Source organism: Oncorhynchus keta, chromosome 15 (assembly GCF_023373465.1).
Source record: "Oncorhynchus keta strain PuntledgeMale-10-30-2019 chromosome 15, Oket_V2, whole genome shotgun sequence".
Lineage (NCBI taxonomy): Eukaryota > Metazoa > Chordata > Actinopteri > Salmoniformes > Salmonidae > Oncorhynchus > Oncorhynchus keta.
In genome coordinates, this window is record NC_068435.1 from 7,480,586 (window position 1) to 7,500,352 (window position 19,767).

Sequence of the window (19,767 nt, forward strand, 5' to 3'; positions counted from 1 at the left end):
GATGGAATTTCAGAAGGGTTAATTTCATGATACAAGGTTGTAAATCCTTCTCAATCACAACTAAATGTCTTGTTCTGGTCTCATACTCACATCAAAGATCTCAAATCCGGCAATATCGAGCACACCGATATAGAACTGCCTTGGATTCTTGGTGTCCAACATCTCGTTGATACGGATGACCATCCACAAGAACATCCTCTCATAGATGGACTTGGCCAGAGCCATGACTGCATTATAAACCTTCAATGATAATGCCTCAAATTAATACATGATATATTGACCATGTCCAGTGATAAGGTTGGGAAAAACAACCTAAGTATTTAAAAAAAGCAATGCAATTGTCCCCAAAATAATTAATGTGTCAGAAAATGTTTGATGCTGTGTATTTAACCGCTTCACCTGAGGCACAGTCTGTCCCTTGGTCACGTACTCGTTGCCGACCTTCACTCTGGGGTAGCACAGACATTTCAGCAACTCAGCTGAGTTCAGGCCCAGCAGGTAGCCGATTTTATCAGCCACTGGAGAGAAAACCAACAACCAACAACAGATCGCTTGATTCTGACGTCTTTTATCGGTTCAGTTTTCATTTTCACCCACATCCATTATTCTAATCATTTCTGGAGGTTGGAATTTGATCTCCAAAATGTATATCCTGCCTGACGTTCATGTGGCACCGTCTGTCTTGGTCATTTCCCTGTAAAAGGACCAATGAGCACCAACATGGGAAGTTCATAGGCACATCTCAAATTGGGTGTCAAATGAAAGGAAAGAGTCTATATGTTCTAGAAGTTAAGGAATATATATATATATATATATTTGTTTTACCATTTGCCATCTTGAAAATGAGGAATAAACAAATGCTTTGATTTCTGGTCAAACAGATGAACATGAGTTTTATAAAACAGCAGAAAAAGTCTTAAACGCTATTAGAAATAATACTAATATCAACACTTATATTTTGTTTTGGAGAAATGTTTCTGCCTTCTCTATGTTTAAAAAACATTGCCTTGTGCATTAAAATTCTGTTACCTCATGAGGAGGGAGAACAATGAAAATTTACAGAATTAACAAGTAAAGGGAGACCTGCCAATTAGTTAGTGTTTTTACTCATATCAATTCAGTACAGTAGTGTATAGTTCAGTTCAGTAGTGTATAGTTCAGTTCAGTAGTGTATAGTATAGTACAGTAGTGTATAGTTCAGTACAGTAGTGTATAGTTCAGTTCAGTAGTGTATAGTACAGTACAGTAGTGTATAGTTCAGTACAGTAGTGTATATTTCAGTACAGTAGTGTATAGTTCAGTACAGTTGTGTAGTTCAGTACAGTAGTGTATAGTACAGTACAGTAGTGTAGTTCAGTACAGTAGTGTATAGTACAGTACAGTAGTGTATAGTACAGTACAGTAGTGTATAGTTCAGTACAGTAGTGTATATTTCAGTACAGTAGTTTATAGTACAGTACAGTAGTGTATAGTACAGTACAGTAGTGTATAGTTCAGTACAGTAGTTTATAGTTCAGTACAGTAGTGTATAGTACAGTACAGTAGTGTATAGTTCAGTACAGTAGTTTATAGTTCAGTACAGTAGTGTATAGTCCAGTACAGTAGTTTATAGTTCAGTACAGTAGTGTATAGTACAGTACAGTAGTTTATAGTACAGTACAGTAGTGTATAGTACAGTACAGTAGTGTATAGTTCAGTACAGTAGTTTATAGTTCAGTACAGTAGTGTATAGTTCAGTACAGTAGTTTATAGTTCAGTACAGTAGTGTATAGTTCAGTACAGTAGTTTATAGTTCAGTACAGTAGTGTATAGTACAGTACAGTAGTTTATAGTACAGTACAGTAGTGTATAGTACAGTACAGTAGTGTATAGTTCAGTACAGTAGTTTATAGTTCAGTACAGTACTGTATAGTTCAGTACAGTAGTGTATAGTTCAGTACAGTAGTTTATAGTTCAGTACAGTACTGTATAGTTCAGTACAGTAGTTTATAGTACAGTTCAGTAGTGTATAGTTCAGTACAGTAGTGTATAGTTCAGTTCAGTAGTGTATAGTACAGTACAGTAGTGTATAGTACAGTACAGTAGTTTATAGTTCAGTACACTAGTGTAGTTCAGTACAGTAGTTTATAGTTCAGTACAGTAGTGTAGTGCATAGTGCAGTACAGTAGTGTGTAGTTCAGTACAGTAGTGTATAGTTCAGTACAGTAGTGTATAGTACAGTACAGTAGTTTATAGTTCAGTACATTAGTGTAGTGTATAGTGCAGTACAGTAGTGTGTAGTTCAGTACAGTTGTGTAGTTCAGTACAGTAGTTTATAGTTCAGTACAGTAGTGTATAGTTCAGTACAGTAGTGTATAGTTCAGTACAGTAGTGTATAGTACAGTACAGTAGTTTATAGTTCAGTACATTAGTGTAGTGTATAGTGCAGTACAGTAGTGTGTAGTTCAGTACACTAGTGTAGTTCAGTACAGTAGTTTATAGTTCAGTACAGTAGTGTAGTGTATAGTGCAGTACAGTAGTGTGTAGTTCAGTAGAGTAGTGTATAGTTCAGTACAGTAGTGTATAGTACAGTACAGTAGTTTATAGTTCAGTACAGTAGTGTATAGTACAGTACAGTAGTTTAAAGTACAGTACAGTAGTGTATAGTACAGTACAGTAGTGTATAGTTCAGTACAGTAGTTTATAGTTCAGTACAGTAGTTTATAGTTCAGTACAGTACTGTATAGTTCAGTACAGTAGTGTACAGTACAGTAGTTTATAGTTCAGTACATTAGTGTAGTGTATAGTGCAGTACAGTAGTGTGTAGTTCAGTACACTAGTGTAGTTCAGCATACACTACTACTGTAGTGTTTATAGTTCAGTACAGTAGTGTATAGTTCAGTACAGTAGTGTATAGTTCAGTACAGTAGTGTATAGTACAGTACATTAGTTTATAGTTCAGTACAGTAGTTTATAGTTCAGTACAGTAGTGTATAGTACAGTACAGTAGTGGAGAGTTCAGTACAGTAGTGTATAGTACAGTACAGTAGTGTATAGTTCAGTACAGTAGTGTATAGTTCAGTACAGTAGTGTATATTTCAGTACAGTAGTGTATAGTACAGTACAGTAGTGTAGTTCAGTACAGTAGTGTATAGTACAGTACAGTAGTGTATAGTACAGTACAGTAGTGTATAGTTCAGTACAGTAGTGTATATTTCAGTACAGTAGTGTATAGTACAGTACAGTAGTGTATAGTTCAGTACAGTAGTGTATAGTTCAGTACAGTAGTGTATAGTTCAGTACAGTAGTGTAGTTCAGTACAGTAGTGTATAGTTCAGTACAGTAGTGTATAGTTCAGTACAGTAGTGTATAGTTCAGTACAGTAGTGTATAGTACAGTACAGTAGTGTATAGTTCAGTACAGTAGTGTATATTTCAGTACAGTAGTGTATAGTTCAGTACAGTAGTGTAGTTCAGTACAGTAGTGTATAGTACAGTACAGTAGTGTATAGTTCAGTACAGTAGTGTATAGTACAGTACAGTAGTGTATAGTACAGTACAGTAGTGTATAGTTCAGTACAGTAGTGTATAGTACAGTACAGTAGTGTATAGTTCAGTACAGTAGTGTAGTTCAGTACAGTAGTGTATAGTTCAGTACAGTAGTGTATAGTACAGTACAGTAGTGTACAGTTCAGTACACTAGTGTAGTTCAGTACAGTAGTTTATAGTTCAGTACAGTAGTGTAGTGTATAGTGCAGTACAGTAGTGTGTAGTTCAGTACAGTAGTGTATAGTTCAGTACAGTAGTGTATAGTACAGTACAGTAGTTTATAGTTCAGTACAGTAGTTTATAGTTCAGTACAGTAGTGTAGTGTATAGTGCAGTACAGTAGTGTGTAGTTCAGTACAGTAGTGTATAGTTCAGTACAGTAATATATGCCATTTAGCAGACGCTTTTATCCAAAGCGACTTACAGTCATGTGTGCATGCATTCTACGTATGGGTGGTCCTGGGATCGAACCCACTACCCTGGTGTTACAAGCGCCATGCTCTACCAACTAAGCTACAGAAGGACCAACAGTAGTGTAGTATACAGTAGTGTATAGTACAGTACAGTAGTTTATAGTGCAGTACAGTAGTGTGTAGTTCAGTACAGTAGTGTATAGTTCAGTACAGTAGTGTATAGTTCAGTACAGTAGTGTGTAGTTCAGTACAGTAGTGTATAGTTCAGTACAGTAGTGTATAGTTCACTACAGTAGTGTATAGTTCAGTACAGTAGTGTATAGTTCAGTACAGTAGTGTATAGTTCAGTACAGTAGTGTAGTTCAGTACAGTAGTGTATAGTTCAGTACAGTAGTGTATAGTTCAGTACAGTAGTGTAGTTCAGTACAGTAGTTTATAGTTCAGTACAGTAGTGTATATTTCAGTACAGTAGTGTATAGTTCAGTACAGTAGTGTATAGTTCAGTACAGTAGTGTATATTTCAGTACAGTAGTGTATAGTTCAGTACAGTAGTGTATAGTATAGTACAGTAGTGTATAGTTCAGTACAGTAGTGTATAGTTCAGTACAGTAGTGTATAGTACAGTACAGTAGTGTATAGTCCAGTACAGTAGTGTATAGTTCAGTACAGTAGTGTAGTTCAGTACAGTAGTTTATAGTTCAGTACAGTAGTGTATATTTCAGTACAGTAGTGTATAGTACAGTACAGTAGTGTATAGTTCAGTACAGTAGTGTATATTTCAGTACAGTAGTGTATAGTTCAGTACAGTAGTGTATAGTACAGTACAGTAGTGTATAGTTCAGTACAGTAGTGTATAGTTCAGTACAGTAGTGTATAGTTCAGTACAGTAGTGTATAGTTCAGTACAGTAGTGTATATTTCAGTACAGTAGTGTATAGTACAGTACAGTAGTGTATAGTTCAGTACAGTAGTGTATATTTCAGTACAGTAGTGTATAGTTCAGTACAGTAGTGTATAGTTCAGTACAGTACAGTAGTGTATAGTTCAGTACAGTAGTGTATAGTTCAGTACAGTAGTGTATATTTCAATACAGTAGTGTATAGTTCAGTACAGTAGTTTATAGTTCAGTACAGTACAGTAGTGTATAGTTCAGTACAGTAGTGTATAGTTCAGTACAGTAGTGTAGTTCAGTACAGTAGTTTATAGTTCAGTACAGTAGTGTATAGTACAGTACAGTAGTGTATAGTTCAGTACAGTAGTGTATAGTTCAGTACAGTAGTGTATATTTCAGTACAGTAGTGTATAGTACAGTACAGTAGTGTAGTTCAGTACAGTAGTGTATAGTACAGTACAGTAGTGTATAGTACAGTACAGTAGTGTATAGTTCAGTACAGTAGTGTATATTTCAGTACAGTAGTGTATAGTACAGTACAGTAGTGTATAGTTCAGTACAGTAGTGTATATTTCAGTACAGTAGTGTATAGTTCAGTACAGTAGTGTATAGTTCAGTACAGTACAGTAGTGTATAGTTCAGTACAGTAGTGTATAGTTCAGTACAGTAGTGTATAGTTCAGTACAGTAGTGTATATTTCAGTACAGTAGTGTATAGTACAGTACAGTAGTGTATAGTTCAGTACAGTACAGTAGTGTATAGTTCAGTACAGTAGTGTATAGTTCAGTACAGTAGTGTATATTTCAGTACAGTAGTGTATAGTTCAGTACAGTAGTGTATAGTTCAGTACAGTAGTGTATAGTACAGTACAGTAGTGTATAGTTCAGTACAGTACAGTATATTTCAGTACAGTAGTGTATAGTTCAGTACAGTAGTGTATAGTACAGTACAGTAGTGTAGTGTATTTTTGCTATGGGTATTATATTATTCATTTGCTATGACTTTTCAAATCACCCAGTTGTGCTATTTGCAGACATTGTTGAATCTGAATTCAGAGCAGATATTTAAGAGTGTTTGTGGAAAACGTGGGCACAGAAAAAAACTGAGGGAGATTTTACCAAAATTCTTGTTACCAAAATTCTTGTTACCAAACTTTGCACATCTGCACAGTAAATGTGTTTTCGTAATATGTTCCGTAAATTGTTAAAATGTTAATTGTGTATTGAGTTGAATGGTTTGTTAAACTGTAAAATGTATGATTTTTGTTTGTCGTACATTTTAAATTAAAATCTCAACACAAATCTGTTTCCGTGGAATGAACTTCTTACGTTGTTATTTCTACGTTGGGGAAAGGGACTAATGCTTTCCATATATTACGTCTTACGAGTGGGACTCACCCTCGGTTCCATCTGACTCGGCCTGCTCCTCACGTTGCTTCTGCTTGAATTTCAAGTTGCCATGGTGCATTACAGCTCCTGTCAGCTTGTAGATGGCCATTTTCTCATCGTTAGAGAAGCCCAGGATTGTAATTGCATCCTGGTATTAAAGAGGAAGTACAACAGTGAGGAACTGAATGGTATTTTGCTCAGTTACAGTACACTACCGTTCTGTGTTCAGTCCAGAACAAATGGGATGGTTTGAATGAACTGGCTGCTCAGTTACAGTACACTACCGTTCTGTGTTCAGTCCAGAACAAATGGGATGGTTAGAATTAACTGGGACCTCAGTTCCACATTGATTACTTTTGGCCAACACACTAGTATGTGACAGCACAATATGAGTTTTACACAGTTCCACAGGGGACTTAGTGACAGTCTCTGATGTCTTACATGTGTATGCCTCAAGGTGAAGTGTGAAGGCATGAAGAATGGCCTTGAGGCACATGACTAACTAACACAAGGTGGCCAATTGCCATCAAGTTGGATTTTATCAATGCATTCAGTGTGTATTGTGGTCCTACCCATTCCATGTCTAGAGTTTGGTTCACACTTTGTATCACTCACATCGGTGGCATCCAGCTCGACCTTGTCGTCAATGCTGGCCACACTGATCTGACCCTGGCTGATCATGGGGAAGTCGTAAGGGTTGGTGGTGATGAGTGTCATTTCTGTGGACAACAGAGGATGACTTGTCAGTTAAATGAGTGAGAATTCTGCTGTCCTACCTTTTCAGTATCTCTCCCTCCTTTACTCAATAGATGACTATTGTTTTCACTATACATTTTACCTCTTGGGGATGTTATTCGAAAACATAATGTTAACTTTCAATGCTATGCGGATGACACACAGCTGTACATTTCAATGAAACATGGTGAAGCCCCAAAATTGCCCTCGCAAGAAGCATGTGTTTCAGACATAAGGAAGTGGATGGCTGCAAACTTTCTACTATTAAACTCGGACAAAACAGAGATGCTTGTTCTAGGTCCCAAGAAACAAAGAGATCTTCTGTTGAATCTGACAATTAATCTTAATGGTTGTACAGTCGTCTCAAATAAAACTGTGAAGGACCTCGGCGTTACTCTGGACCCTGATCTCTTTTGAAGAACATATCAAGACCATTTCGAGGACAGCTTTTTTCCATCTACGTAATATTGCAAAAATCAGAAACTTTCTGTCCAAAAATGATGCAGAAAAATTAATCCATGCTTTTGTCACTTCTAGGTTAGACTACTGCAATGCTCTACTTTCCGGCTACCCGGATAACGCACTAAATAAACTTCAGTTAGTGCTAAATACGGCTGCTAGAATCCTGACTAGAACCCCCAAAAATTTGATCATATTACTCCAGTGCTAGCCTCTCTACACTGGCTTCCTGTCAAAGCAAGGGCTGATTTTAAGGTTTTACTGCTAACCTACAAAGCATTACATGGGCTTGCTGCTACCTATCTCTCTGATTTGGTCCTGCCGTACATACCTACACGTACGCTATGGTCACAAGACGCAGGCCTCCTAATTGTCCCTAGAATTCCTAAGCAAACAGCTGGAGGCAGGGCTTTCTCCTATAGAGCTCCATTTTTATGGAACGGTCTGCCTACCCATGTCAGAGAAGCAAACTCGGTCTCAACCTTTAAGTCTTTACTGAAGACTCATCTCTTCAGTGGGTCATATGATTGAGTGTAGTCTGGCCCAGGAGTGGGAAGGTGAACGGAAAGGCTCTGGAGCAACGAACCACCCTTGCTGTCTCTGCCTGGCCGGTTCCCCTTTTCCACTGGGATTCTCTGCCTCTAACTCTATTACAGGGGCTCACTGGCTTACTGGGGCTCTCTCATGCCGTCCCTGCAGGGGGTGCGTCACCTGAGTGGGTTGATTCACTGTTGTGGTCATCCTGTCTGGGTTGGCGCCCCCCCACTTGGGCTGTGCCGTGGCGGAGATCTTTGTGGGCTATACTCAGCCTTGTCTCAGGATGGTAAGTTGGTGGTTGAAGATATCCCTCTAGTGGTGTGGGGGCTGTGCTTTGGAAAAGTGGGTGGGGTTATATTCTTCCTGTTTGGCCCTGTTCGGGGGTGTCCTCGGATGGGGCCACAGTGTCTCCTGTCCCCTCCTGTCTCAGCCTCCAGTATTTATGCCGCAGTAGTTTGTGTTGGGGGGCTAGGGTCAGTTTGTTATATCTGGAGTACTTCTCCTGTCCTATTCGGTGTCCTGTGTTAATCTAAGTGTGCGTTCTCTAATTCTCTCCTTCTTTCTTTCTCTCTCTCGGAGGACCTGAGCCCTAGGACCATGCCCCAGGACTACCTGACATGATGACTCCTTGCTGTCCCCAGTCCACCTGGCCATGCTGCTGCTCCAGTTTCAACTGACCTGAGCCCTAGGACCATGCCCCAGGACTACCTGACATGATGATTCCTTGCTGTCCCCAGTCCACCTGGCCATGCTGCTGCTCCAGTTTCAACTGTTCTGCCTTACTATTATTCGACCATGCTGGTCATTTATGAACATTTGAACATCTTGGCCATGTTATGTTATAATCTCCACCCGGCACAGCCAGAAGAGGACGGGCCACCCCACATATGCTCTCTCTAATTCTCTCTTTATTTCTCTCTCTCGGAGGACCTGAGCCCTAGGACTGTGCCCCAGGACTACCTGACATGATGACTCCTTGCTGTCCCCGGTCCACCTGACTGTGCTGCTGCTCCAGTTTCAACTGTTCTGCCTTATTATTATCTGACCCTGCTGGTCATTTATGAACATTTGAACATCTTGGCCATGTTCTGTTATAATCTCCACCCCGGCACAGCCAGAAGAGGACTGGCCACCCCACATAGCCTGGTTCCTCTCTAGGTTTCTTCCTAGGTTTTGGCCTTTCTATGGAGTTTTTCCTCGCCACCGTGCTTCTACACCTGCATTGCTTGCTGTTTGGGGTTTTAGGCTGGGTTTCTGTACGAAGGGCTATATAAATCAATTTGATTTGATTTGATTTGAGATGAACTCAAGGATACATGCAGTATATAATGCATAGCATCAAAAGAGGGGGACTGAGGCTCCTGGACTAGTGCATCACAGTGCATTAGTTGATCTTTCCCATGAAAGACCTTGAAAGACCTGACCCATGTTTAGATGCCTTGTTACCTTGGAAGTACTCATTATAATAACAGTGTGAACTATGAAAACATTTGAATAAGTTCCACAGATGGCGGTGTTAATAATTTCACCTTAACCTGTACTTTGCCTTACCAACTAGCTCAGGTTTGTGGTTGGTCATCATCTGGTAGAAGATATGGTAGCCTCTCTCAGCGGGCAGCTGGAAGGCCACTCTGGACTTCTCTAGCAGGTCTGAGAGAGAGAGAGAGAGAGAGAGAGAGAGAGAGAGAGAGAGAGAGAGAGAGAGAGAGGGGGAGAGAGAGAGAGAGAGAGAGAGAGAGAGAGAGAGAGAGAGAGAGAGAGAGAGAGAGACAGAGAGAGAGAGAGAGAGAGAACATAGGATAACATTACATTTAATGATTCAATCTCCAACAAGTATTCTGTGTGATTTATTGAAAGTATTGAGAAACAAGGAAAACCAACTCACAGGTCTCAATGTCAGCTTTAGCCAGTTTTCCTCCTTGGAAGTGAATCCTGATGAATTTACCCTGTTGTAAAAGCATGGGGGTTAGAAATAGGTCAACTAAATGAATCTTACATTTTAAGTGTTTCTAAAATCCCCTATGGGAGAAATAAAAGGTGGAAAAACAATTGGAAGCATTTCCCTGTTTTTACTGCAAGGCTTTATGGGTATTATGACACCTATAGGGAGCCACTAAAAATGTTTTCCAATTGAAGGTCACTTCCACAGTGTGCCCTTCATACTTACAAAGCGAGACGAGTTGTCGTTCCTCACTGTCTTGGCATTACCGTATGACTCCAGCAGAGGGTTAGCTGCAATGATCTGATCTTCAAGAGACCCCTGATTGAGACAAACACAAGTTTCTCAGAAACTAGAAAACACTTTAATTAAAACACTATTCACCGCATGAAAAACAAAGTTTACACAGAACACCAAACTAAAATGTGTTACCTTCATTTTGCTGGGGTCTACTTCCTTCTTGACACCAGAAACAGCAATGGTGGCGAAGTACTGGATGACACGCTTGGTGTTGACAGTCTTTCCTGCACCGGATTCTCCACTGGTTTATATAACAGAGAAAGATTGGTTTAGTCACATGTTTGAATGTCAGACATGTTTGAATGGCAGATTGCATTTCACTAAGAAATTGCTTTGAAAAATACACTGTAGACACGTTTTCTAACATAAGTAAATAATTAAAGAATATTCCCACTCATCGAGTCATTGTTAAGCATAGTCTAATCCATTCATAATGTCCTGTATTTTATAACACCCAGTCGTTACTACAGAAAGTCTAATCCATTCATAATGTCCTGTATTTTATAACACCCAGTCGTTACTACAGAAAGTCTAATCCATTCATAATGTCCTGTATTTTATAACACCCAAGTCACAGAAAGTCTAATCCATTCATTATGTCCTGTATTTTATAACACACAAGTCAAATATATCACACCTTCTCAAGTGAAATGATAGAAAACAACTTACGTAATCAGGACGGACTGGTTCTCCTTATCTGGAACCAAAAACAATGCTGCTTATTATAACCAGTCAACATTTGGAGTACATCATTATATTCATAAGCATCATCATGAATTTCATTTTGGAAATTTTCCATTCAAGGCTAGAGAAATTAGAGATTCCCAGCAAACTGTTCTAACTTAGACTCGAAGACAGTAGATTCCATCCATGCATCCATCCATTTCTCCATGAGAGCTCGTACCAATCATCATGAACTGGAAGGCGTTGTCAGAGACAGAGAAGATATGGGGTGGAGCCTCCATCCTCTTCTTCCCTCTGTAGGCGTTGACAACCACTTCGTCGTACACGGGAGCCACTTGTAGGGGTTCACCGTGGCACAGAAGAGCCCAGAGTAGGTCTGGATGAAAGGGATTTCAATTAGGAGCTTAGCAAAGTTAGATTGACTTTTACCTGGATTTATGTGAGGATGTGGGTGTACTATGGTATACTAATGTGGGTCTACTGTATTGGTATGTTTTGGTTTCTACTATTCATTTGAGTGTAGTGCTTTACGTGTGTATTTCTCATGTTCACGCATGTAGGAATTTCTTATGTTCATTTACAGTATGTGCATGTTTATTCAGGTTTCTTACATAGATCATCCATGCTGCATAACGCTCTTTGAGGTTATACAACACAGAGGCTTCATTCAGGTAGGTCATCATGGCCATGTCCTCAATCTTGTCGTACTTAGGGGGGTTCATCTGGTAGATGTCTGCTTCTTTGAACTCTTTGTCCTGAAACAGTCAGAAATCTAGATTTCACACGGATCGAACTGGACATGACTCAATGCTTTTTGCTCATTAAAATGCTTACCCCCATTTAATCCAACTACTTTGTAATCACGCGCTGACAAATACACGGAGATTCTTAACTTGTCATTATCAATAATTCCATGACAGTTTTAAATAGCAGCAATAAAAATGCTTTGTTTGAAGGTTATATTTTGCTTAAAAAAGAACAAAGAAATGCTTCTTAATCTTTTTTTTGTTACTGATTTCATATTTAGCTTTTGGCATGTCTTTGACAATATAGATAATGTTTTAACTTCAATACTTTTCAGGTAAGACTTACCATTGTAGTGCCGTCAGCATTTGTGACTTTGACAGTACACTTTCCCTCTGTCCTGCCAGTGATCAAACCCTTAAGGTACAGCTCCTTGACATCTGTCACATAGCAGGCGTTCTTTGAATCAAAGGGTGTGGCTTGTGCCTCCATCCTCTCCCTCTCGGGTTTACGAAGGTACAAGGCTGCCTTGCCGTAGATTTCCATCTCCGCGTCCGTACTCATGGTGACGGTTCACTAGGAAAGAGATGAAACAAGAAACATGATTGACTCTGTGGTGCTTCCTCCACAGTCAACAGAGTGAGCGGTACTGTATCTCACACATAATTATTTTCAGCACTTTTTATGTGAAGACAAACCATGTCTCACCTTTTTCCCCTCCTACAGTTTAATTTGTATGTCTTGGAGGATCCTGTGAAACATCAGGGTGTTGTGAATACGCACAAGTCTAAAACCTAGTAATTTGGCCCCTGAAGGGCAAGAAACATTTGGAATGGCATCATTCAACTCCATCATTACAGCCATGTACTATTCAACTACTGTTGCAACTGGTAACATTCATTTTCCTACTTTACTGTACATTCTGTCAAGTAGCCCTGACAATCCAGCTACATTCTCGACCACCCCCTGAATTTACAAACAAATACAGGTGCAGCACTTTTCACCTTGAATGAAAGTGACAGATTTGAAGCAAAACACATTTAAAGTACATTTTAAATCAATGCCACTTGATTGAATATTGTAAAGCCTTACAATACATTCAATTATGAACTCAAACAATGCAGTTAGCTACCGCCTCAGATGCTGAGGACAAATATGAGACAAATGTAAAAATCTAAGGAGTCTTACCACAGAGGAAGAAGGTATCTGACTCATGGATACAGGGGCCTCAGCCTCCTTATATCTGGTTGGAAGGGACAACCAAGCAGAAGTTAATTATGGACACCTCTGGTAAAGGAAATGGATTGGATGTGAGACCCCTGTGTGTCTGTGTCTCTCTAGCCCCACCCACTTCGAGGAGCACCACACTCCTTATTCTTTTACCATGGATTGTTCTAGACTATTTTGAGACCTTAAGGAGGATCAGGTTGCTACTAAAGGTGTAATGAATGGTACTGCAGGAATGTCTACAAATGACATGTCCATCTAACTTGCTCCTAGAGTAGAGCTCTGTGGCTGACCTTGAGCTGCTGTACATACTAAACATGTACACACTGTCATTTACATAAATAAAACACAATAATTTAGTTTAGAACTTGACCTACTGGTTCCATGTAAATCTCAGACTGGGAACAATGTGTTCTCCCGCTATCTGCAAGTTTGGCCAATGGCATAACACCTCTTTGACATGTAAATTCAACCAACCAATCTGAATACATAAATGTTAGAATGCATATTTCTGAAGAGTCTAGTAGAAGCAAAACCAACCCTGTTACACTACCCCCAGCCGGTTGACTGAAAAGTGTGTCTGTCAGGGTGTTGGGTACACAGACTTTAAAATGACACATTTTCACCATGTAAATAAAGACTTGTATTTTGAAGATTCCTTATGAATGACGCTGAATTCATGTGTTTTGATTGTTACAGTGAATGGTACTACAACACAGGCTTAAAGGTGTAATGAATGGTACTACAACACAGGCTTAAAGGTGTAATGAATGGTACTACAACACAGGCTTAAAGGTGTAATGAATGGTACTACAACACAGGCTTAAAGGTGTAATGAATGGTACTACAACACAGGCTTAAAGGTGTAATGAATGGTACTACAACACAGGCTTAAAGGTGTAATGAATGGTACTACAACACAGGCTTAAAGGTGTAATGAATGGTACTACAACACAGGCTTAAAGGTGTAATGAATGGTACTACAACACAGGCTTAAAGGTGTAATGAATGGTACTACAACACAGGCTTAAAGGTGTAATGAATGGTACTACAACACAGGCTTAAAGGTGTAATGAATGGTACTACAACACAGGCTTAATGGTACTACAACACAGGTGTAATGAATGGTACTACAACACAGGCTTAAAGGTGTAATGAATGGTACTACAACACAGGCTTAAAGGTGTAATGATGGTACCTCAGCACAGGCTTAAAGGTGTAATGAATGGTACTACAACACAGGCTTAAAGGTGTAATGAATGGTACTACAACACAGGCTTAAAGGTGTAATGAATGGTACTACAACACAGGTTTAAAGGTGTAATGAATGGTACTACAACACAGGCTTAAAGGTGTAATGAATGGTACTACAACACAGGCTTAAAGGTGTAATGATGGTTTCACAAAAGTGTTATGAGCCCCTACTATAGTGTTACCAAAAGAACTACTAATACTGAAACAATTAATTTGTTTCTCCAAATTGGAGATTACATGTGAGATGTATCCTTAACATTATATATACTTCAGAGTTTTGTAGTTGTTAAAAGACATAGGTTCTTGGTATCAAATCAACACTTATTGTTTTCAAGTCAATCATTTTACAGCTTTTAATATCTATGGTATATGTTTTGTCAAACATCTACAATCAATTGTTGTCTAAAAGTTATTTATTTCCAATTGGTTCAGATGAATTAATGTGTTATTCTGATTATTTCAGATGCAGCGTCTCATTCCATCCCCCTACGAGCAAAATGAAGATGTCACAATGTTCTCCCAACTTATTATCAACAATGTGACAATGTCCTGTATTAATAAAGTCACTGTTGGAAACATCACAGGGGGCGTTGCAGGACACACATGATGAGTAGGCAAAGCAAACAATCTTTTAATTTCTTAGGCTATGCTATTCTCATCTCAGCAGTCGGGGCTTATTGTTTAAAGCCTTTGAAGTGATTGAGTATCGACCAACTCTTCCAAACAGCTGCCACAACATATTTTCTAGACACGTTTCTGGGTAGAGAGAGTCTTCTTACAATGAAGGTTATTAAAAAGGAGTTCGTGACATTAAAGGTATTTTAATGGGCAGGAGTGTAGATATCTTACATGATATTTAACCACTTGTCATTGTATCTGCAGGACATGTTTCTCTTAGATCCACAGTTGGGTATAAGCTTTGCTTAGAATCAGTTTACCAAGTCCTCAACTTAACCATTAAGGTGGAAATTACAAAGCAGATCTTAGATCATTTGATTAGCTGAATCGGCTGTGATAGAGCTGACACACCTGATTGGTTTGGAACAAGACTATGAGGAGTTGATTCGCTGAATCAGCTGTGATAGAGCTGACACACCTGATTGGTTTGAATCAAGACTATGAGGAGTTGTTATGGAGCTGCTGTGGAACAAAAGTCTGTACACCTTGCTGCTGCCCAGAACCGTGATGGTAACATCATAAGGACATCAACGATATCCCAGAGTGTCAACCCCTGATGCTATTGTTAACCACCAGCTGTCCAGAACTGTTGTCAAACCCTGATGCTGTTGTTAAATGCCAGCTGACAATAACTGTGCTATTGTTATCGAGAAGGACCTTCCCAAAGCTACACCACAGGACAGAACTGTCAGGCAAGAGGCCCAGGACCACCGACTACTACCCAGCTACACCACAGGACAGAGCTGTCAGGCAAAAGGCCCAGGACCACCGACTAATACCCAGCTACACCACAGGAGAAGACTCTCAGATATACACAACAACTGCTGTAGCTACTAACATACTGAACCCCCAGCCAAACGTAAAACATTTATAGTATTCACTCATGCCTGTTGGCGATGGATTGATTTCCGACTGAGACACTTATACAAAGAGTTACAGTAATACAGACATGAGGAAATAAAACCATTTACATGTTTCCCCAGATCAGTGACTGAGATGAAAGTCTTGACTTTAATTCTATTTTAATTCTATTTTAATTATACTTCTTCAGTCGGTCAATACAAATGTTATGATCAAAATTATCCAAAATAACTAGAATATGGCATTCACCACCGGCTTCTGTAGCCAACAGAAGGTCACTACTGACTTTCAATAAAACCAACATCTAACATCTTGGATTAAAAAAAGGAAGCTTAGAGATAGGTCTATAATTACTCAGTGAGGAAGGAGACTAGATTGAGCTTTTTAAGGAGAGGTTGGACAAAACAGTTTTAAAGTGGTCTGGAACGGAGCCAGACCACTTACCGCCCCAGTAGGCATAACGTCTTGTAGTACCCTACCGCCCCAGTATGCATAACGTCTTCTAGTACCCTACCGCCCCAGTAGGCATAACGTCTTGTAGTACCCTACCGCCCCAGTAGGCATAACGTCTTGTAGTACCCTACCGCCCCAGTATGCATAACGTCTTGTAGTACCCTACCGCCCCAGTAGGCATAACGTCTTGTAGTACCCTACCGCCCCAGTATGCATAACGTCTTGTAGTACCCTACCGCCCCAGTAGGCATAACGTCTTGTAGTACCCTACCGCCCCAGTAGGCATAACGTCTTCTAGTACCCTGCCGCCCCAGTAGGCATAACGTCTTCTAGTACCCTGCCGCCCCAGTAGGCATAACGTCTTGTAGTCAGACCATGAGGCATCCCATCAGGGGTAGAAGCTGGCCAAGCTACAGCCGTGTCTGTCAGACCATGAGACATCCCATCTGGGGTGGAAGCTGGCCAAGCTACAGCAGTGTCTGTCAGACCATGAGACATCCCATCTGGGGGTGGAAGCTGGCCGAGCTACAGCCGTGTCTGTCAGACCATGAGACAACCCATCTGGGGGTGGAAGCTGGCCAAGCTACAGCAGTGTCTGTCAGACCATGAGACATCCCATCTGGGGGTGGAAGCTGGCCGAGCTACAGCCGTGTCTGTCAGACCATGAGACAACCCATCTGGGGGTGGAAGCTGGCCAAGCTACAGCAGTGTCTGTCAGACCATGAGACATCCCATCTGGGGGTGGAAGCTGGCCAAGCTACAGCAGTGTCTGTCAGACCATGAGACAACCCATCTGGGGGTGGAAGCTGGCCGAGCTACAGCAGTGTCTGTCAGACCATGAGACATCCCATCTGGGGGTGGAAGCTGGCCGAGCTACAGCAGTGTCTGTCAGACCATGAGACATCCCATCTGGGGGTGGAAGCTGGCCGAGCTACAGCCGTGTCTGTCAGACCATGAGACATCCCATCTGGGGGTGGAAGCTGGCCGAGCGACAGCAGTGTCTGTCAGACCATGAGACAACCCATCTGGGGGTGGAAGCTGGCCGAGCTACAGCAGTGTCTGTCAGACCATGAGACATCCCATCTGGGGGTGGAAGCTGGCCGAGCTACAGCAGTGTCTGTCAGACCATGAGACATCCCGAAAATTGGCCTCACAGAAACATTTGTAGCGTCCAAAAGGTTTGGCCTACAAACTAATTTGAGACTTGTCTGAAGTTGGTAATGCTGATGTGCCAACTTCTGTCTGTAGCATTTGAAACAATATGACCCCACTGGGGAAACAATGTGACCCCACTGGGGAAACAATATGACCCCACTGGGGAAACAATATGACCCCACTGGGGAAACAATATGACCCCACTGGGGAAACAATATGACCCCACTGGGGAAACAATATGACCCCACTGGGGAAACAATATGACCCCACTGGGGAAACAATATGACCCCACTGGGGAAACAATATGACCCCACTGGGGAAACAATATGACCCCACTGGGGAAACAATATGACCCCACTGGGGAAACAATATGACCCCACTGGGGAAACAATATGACCCCAGTGGGGAAACAATATGACCCCACTGGGGAAACAATATGACCCCACTGGGGAAACAATATGACCCCACTGGGGAAACAATATGACCCCACTGGGGAAACAATATGACCCCATTGTGGAAACAATATGACCCCACTGGGGAAACAATGTGACCCCACTGGGGAAACAATGTGACCCCACTGGGGAAACAATATGACCCCACTGTGGAAACAATATGACCCCACTGGGGAAACAATATGACCCCACTGGGGAAACAATATGACCCCACTGGGGAAACAATGTGACCCCACTGGGGAAACAATATGACCCCACTGGGGAAACAATATGACCCCACTGGGGAAACAATATGACCCCACTGGGGAAACAATGTGACCCCACTGGGGAAACAATATGACCCCACTGGGGAAACAATATGACCCCACTGGGGAAACAATATGACCCCACTGGGGAAACAATGTGACCCCACTGGGGAAACAATATGACCCCACTGGGGAAACAATATGACCCCACTGGGGAAACAATGTGACCCCACTGGGGAAACAATATGACCCCACTGGGGAAACAATATGACCCCACTGGGGAAACAATATGACCCCACTGGGGAAACAATATGACCCCACCGGGGAAACAATGTGACCCCACTGGGGAAACAATATGACCCCACTGGGGAAACAATATGACCCCACCGGGGAAACAATGTGACCCCACTGGGGAAACAATATGACCCCACTGGGGAAACAATATGACCCCACTGGGGAAACAATGTGACCCCACTGGGGAAACAATATGACCCCATTGTGGAAACAATATGACCCCACTGGGGAAACAATATGACCCCACTGGGGAAACAATGTGACCCCACTGGGGAAACAATATGACCCCACTGGGGAAACAATATGACCCCACTGGGGAAACAATGTGACCCCACTGGGTTAACAATATGACCCCACTGGGGAAACAATATGACCCCACTGGGGAAACAATATAACCCCACTGGGGAAACAATATGACCCCACTGGGGAAACAATGTGACCCCACTGGGGAAACAATATGACCCCACTGGGGAAACAATGTGACCCCACTGGGGAAACAATGTGACCCCACTGGGGAAACAATGTGACCCCACTGGGGAAACAATGTGACCCCACTGGGGAAACAATGTGACCCCACTGGGGAAACAATATGACCCCATTGTGGAAACAATGTGACCCCACTGGGGAAACAATATGACCCCACTGGGGAAACAATATGACCCCACTGGGGAAACAATGTGACCCCACTGGGGAAACAATGTGACCCCACTGGGGAAACAATATGACCCCACTGGGGAAACAATGTGACCCCACTGGGGAAACAATGTGACCCCACTGGGGAAACAGTTCCCATTCATGAATGTTATTCAATGTATTTCTCTGTGCTATAGTAGTAAAGGCCATAAGCAAATATTTATTTTTTATTCCGAAATGGGTCCTAAAATTCTGAATCAAATAGCTAAATTATCCATGGTATGACCATCTTTAAACAATTCCATATGTTAGCTTAGTAGAATCAAACCTACATTGCAAGCTCCATGTTCTACTAACCTCCTGAGCTGCAGAGGACGTCCAATATTATAGTATTTTGCACGTTGTAATACATTATTATAGACATTATACATACAAAACCAGTCAAAAGTTTGGACACACCTACTCATTCAAGGGTTTTTCTTTATTTACTATTTTCTACATTGTCGAATAATAGTGAAGACATCAAAACTATGAAATAACACCAAAAAATGTGTGAAACAAATTCTTCAAAGCAGCCAACCTTTGTCTTGATTTATGAATTACCCTAGAGGCATCAACTCCACCAACTTTAAGCCCTTTTGGAGATCATTCCACATGAGAGGCGCAAAAAAAACTAACATCGGATTTACCGGTGGAGATTGAAGGGATTCTCTCCAGGGTTAGCCATCCCTGAGTCCAGGTCTGGTAACTTACCTGTCTGAAGGTTAATAATGAGCTACGGTGTGGCGGACGTTTATGCAAGAGGGCTTTATAGACAAAAAGAGCGCAATGCATCGATCTACGCGATTGTTTCCCCAGTGGGGTGGTATTGTTTCAAATGCTACAGACAGAAGTTGGCA

The 19,767-nt window shown here is 41.2% G+C and overlaps 1 pseudogene; it reads right to left on the reverse strand.

Annotated features, from left to right (window-relative positions):
• Nucleotides 1-12,820, reverse strand: part of LOC118370715 (myosin heavy chain, fast skeletal muscle-like) — a 76,058-nt pseudogene extending 63,238 nt beyond the window's left edge.
• Nucleotides 12,821-19,767: the final 6,947 nt, after the last annotated feature.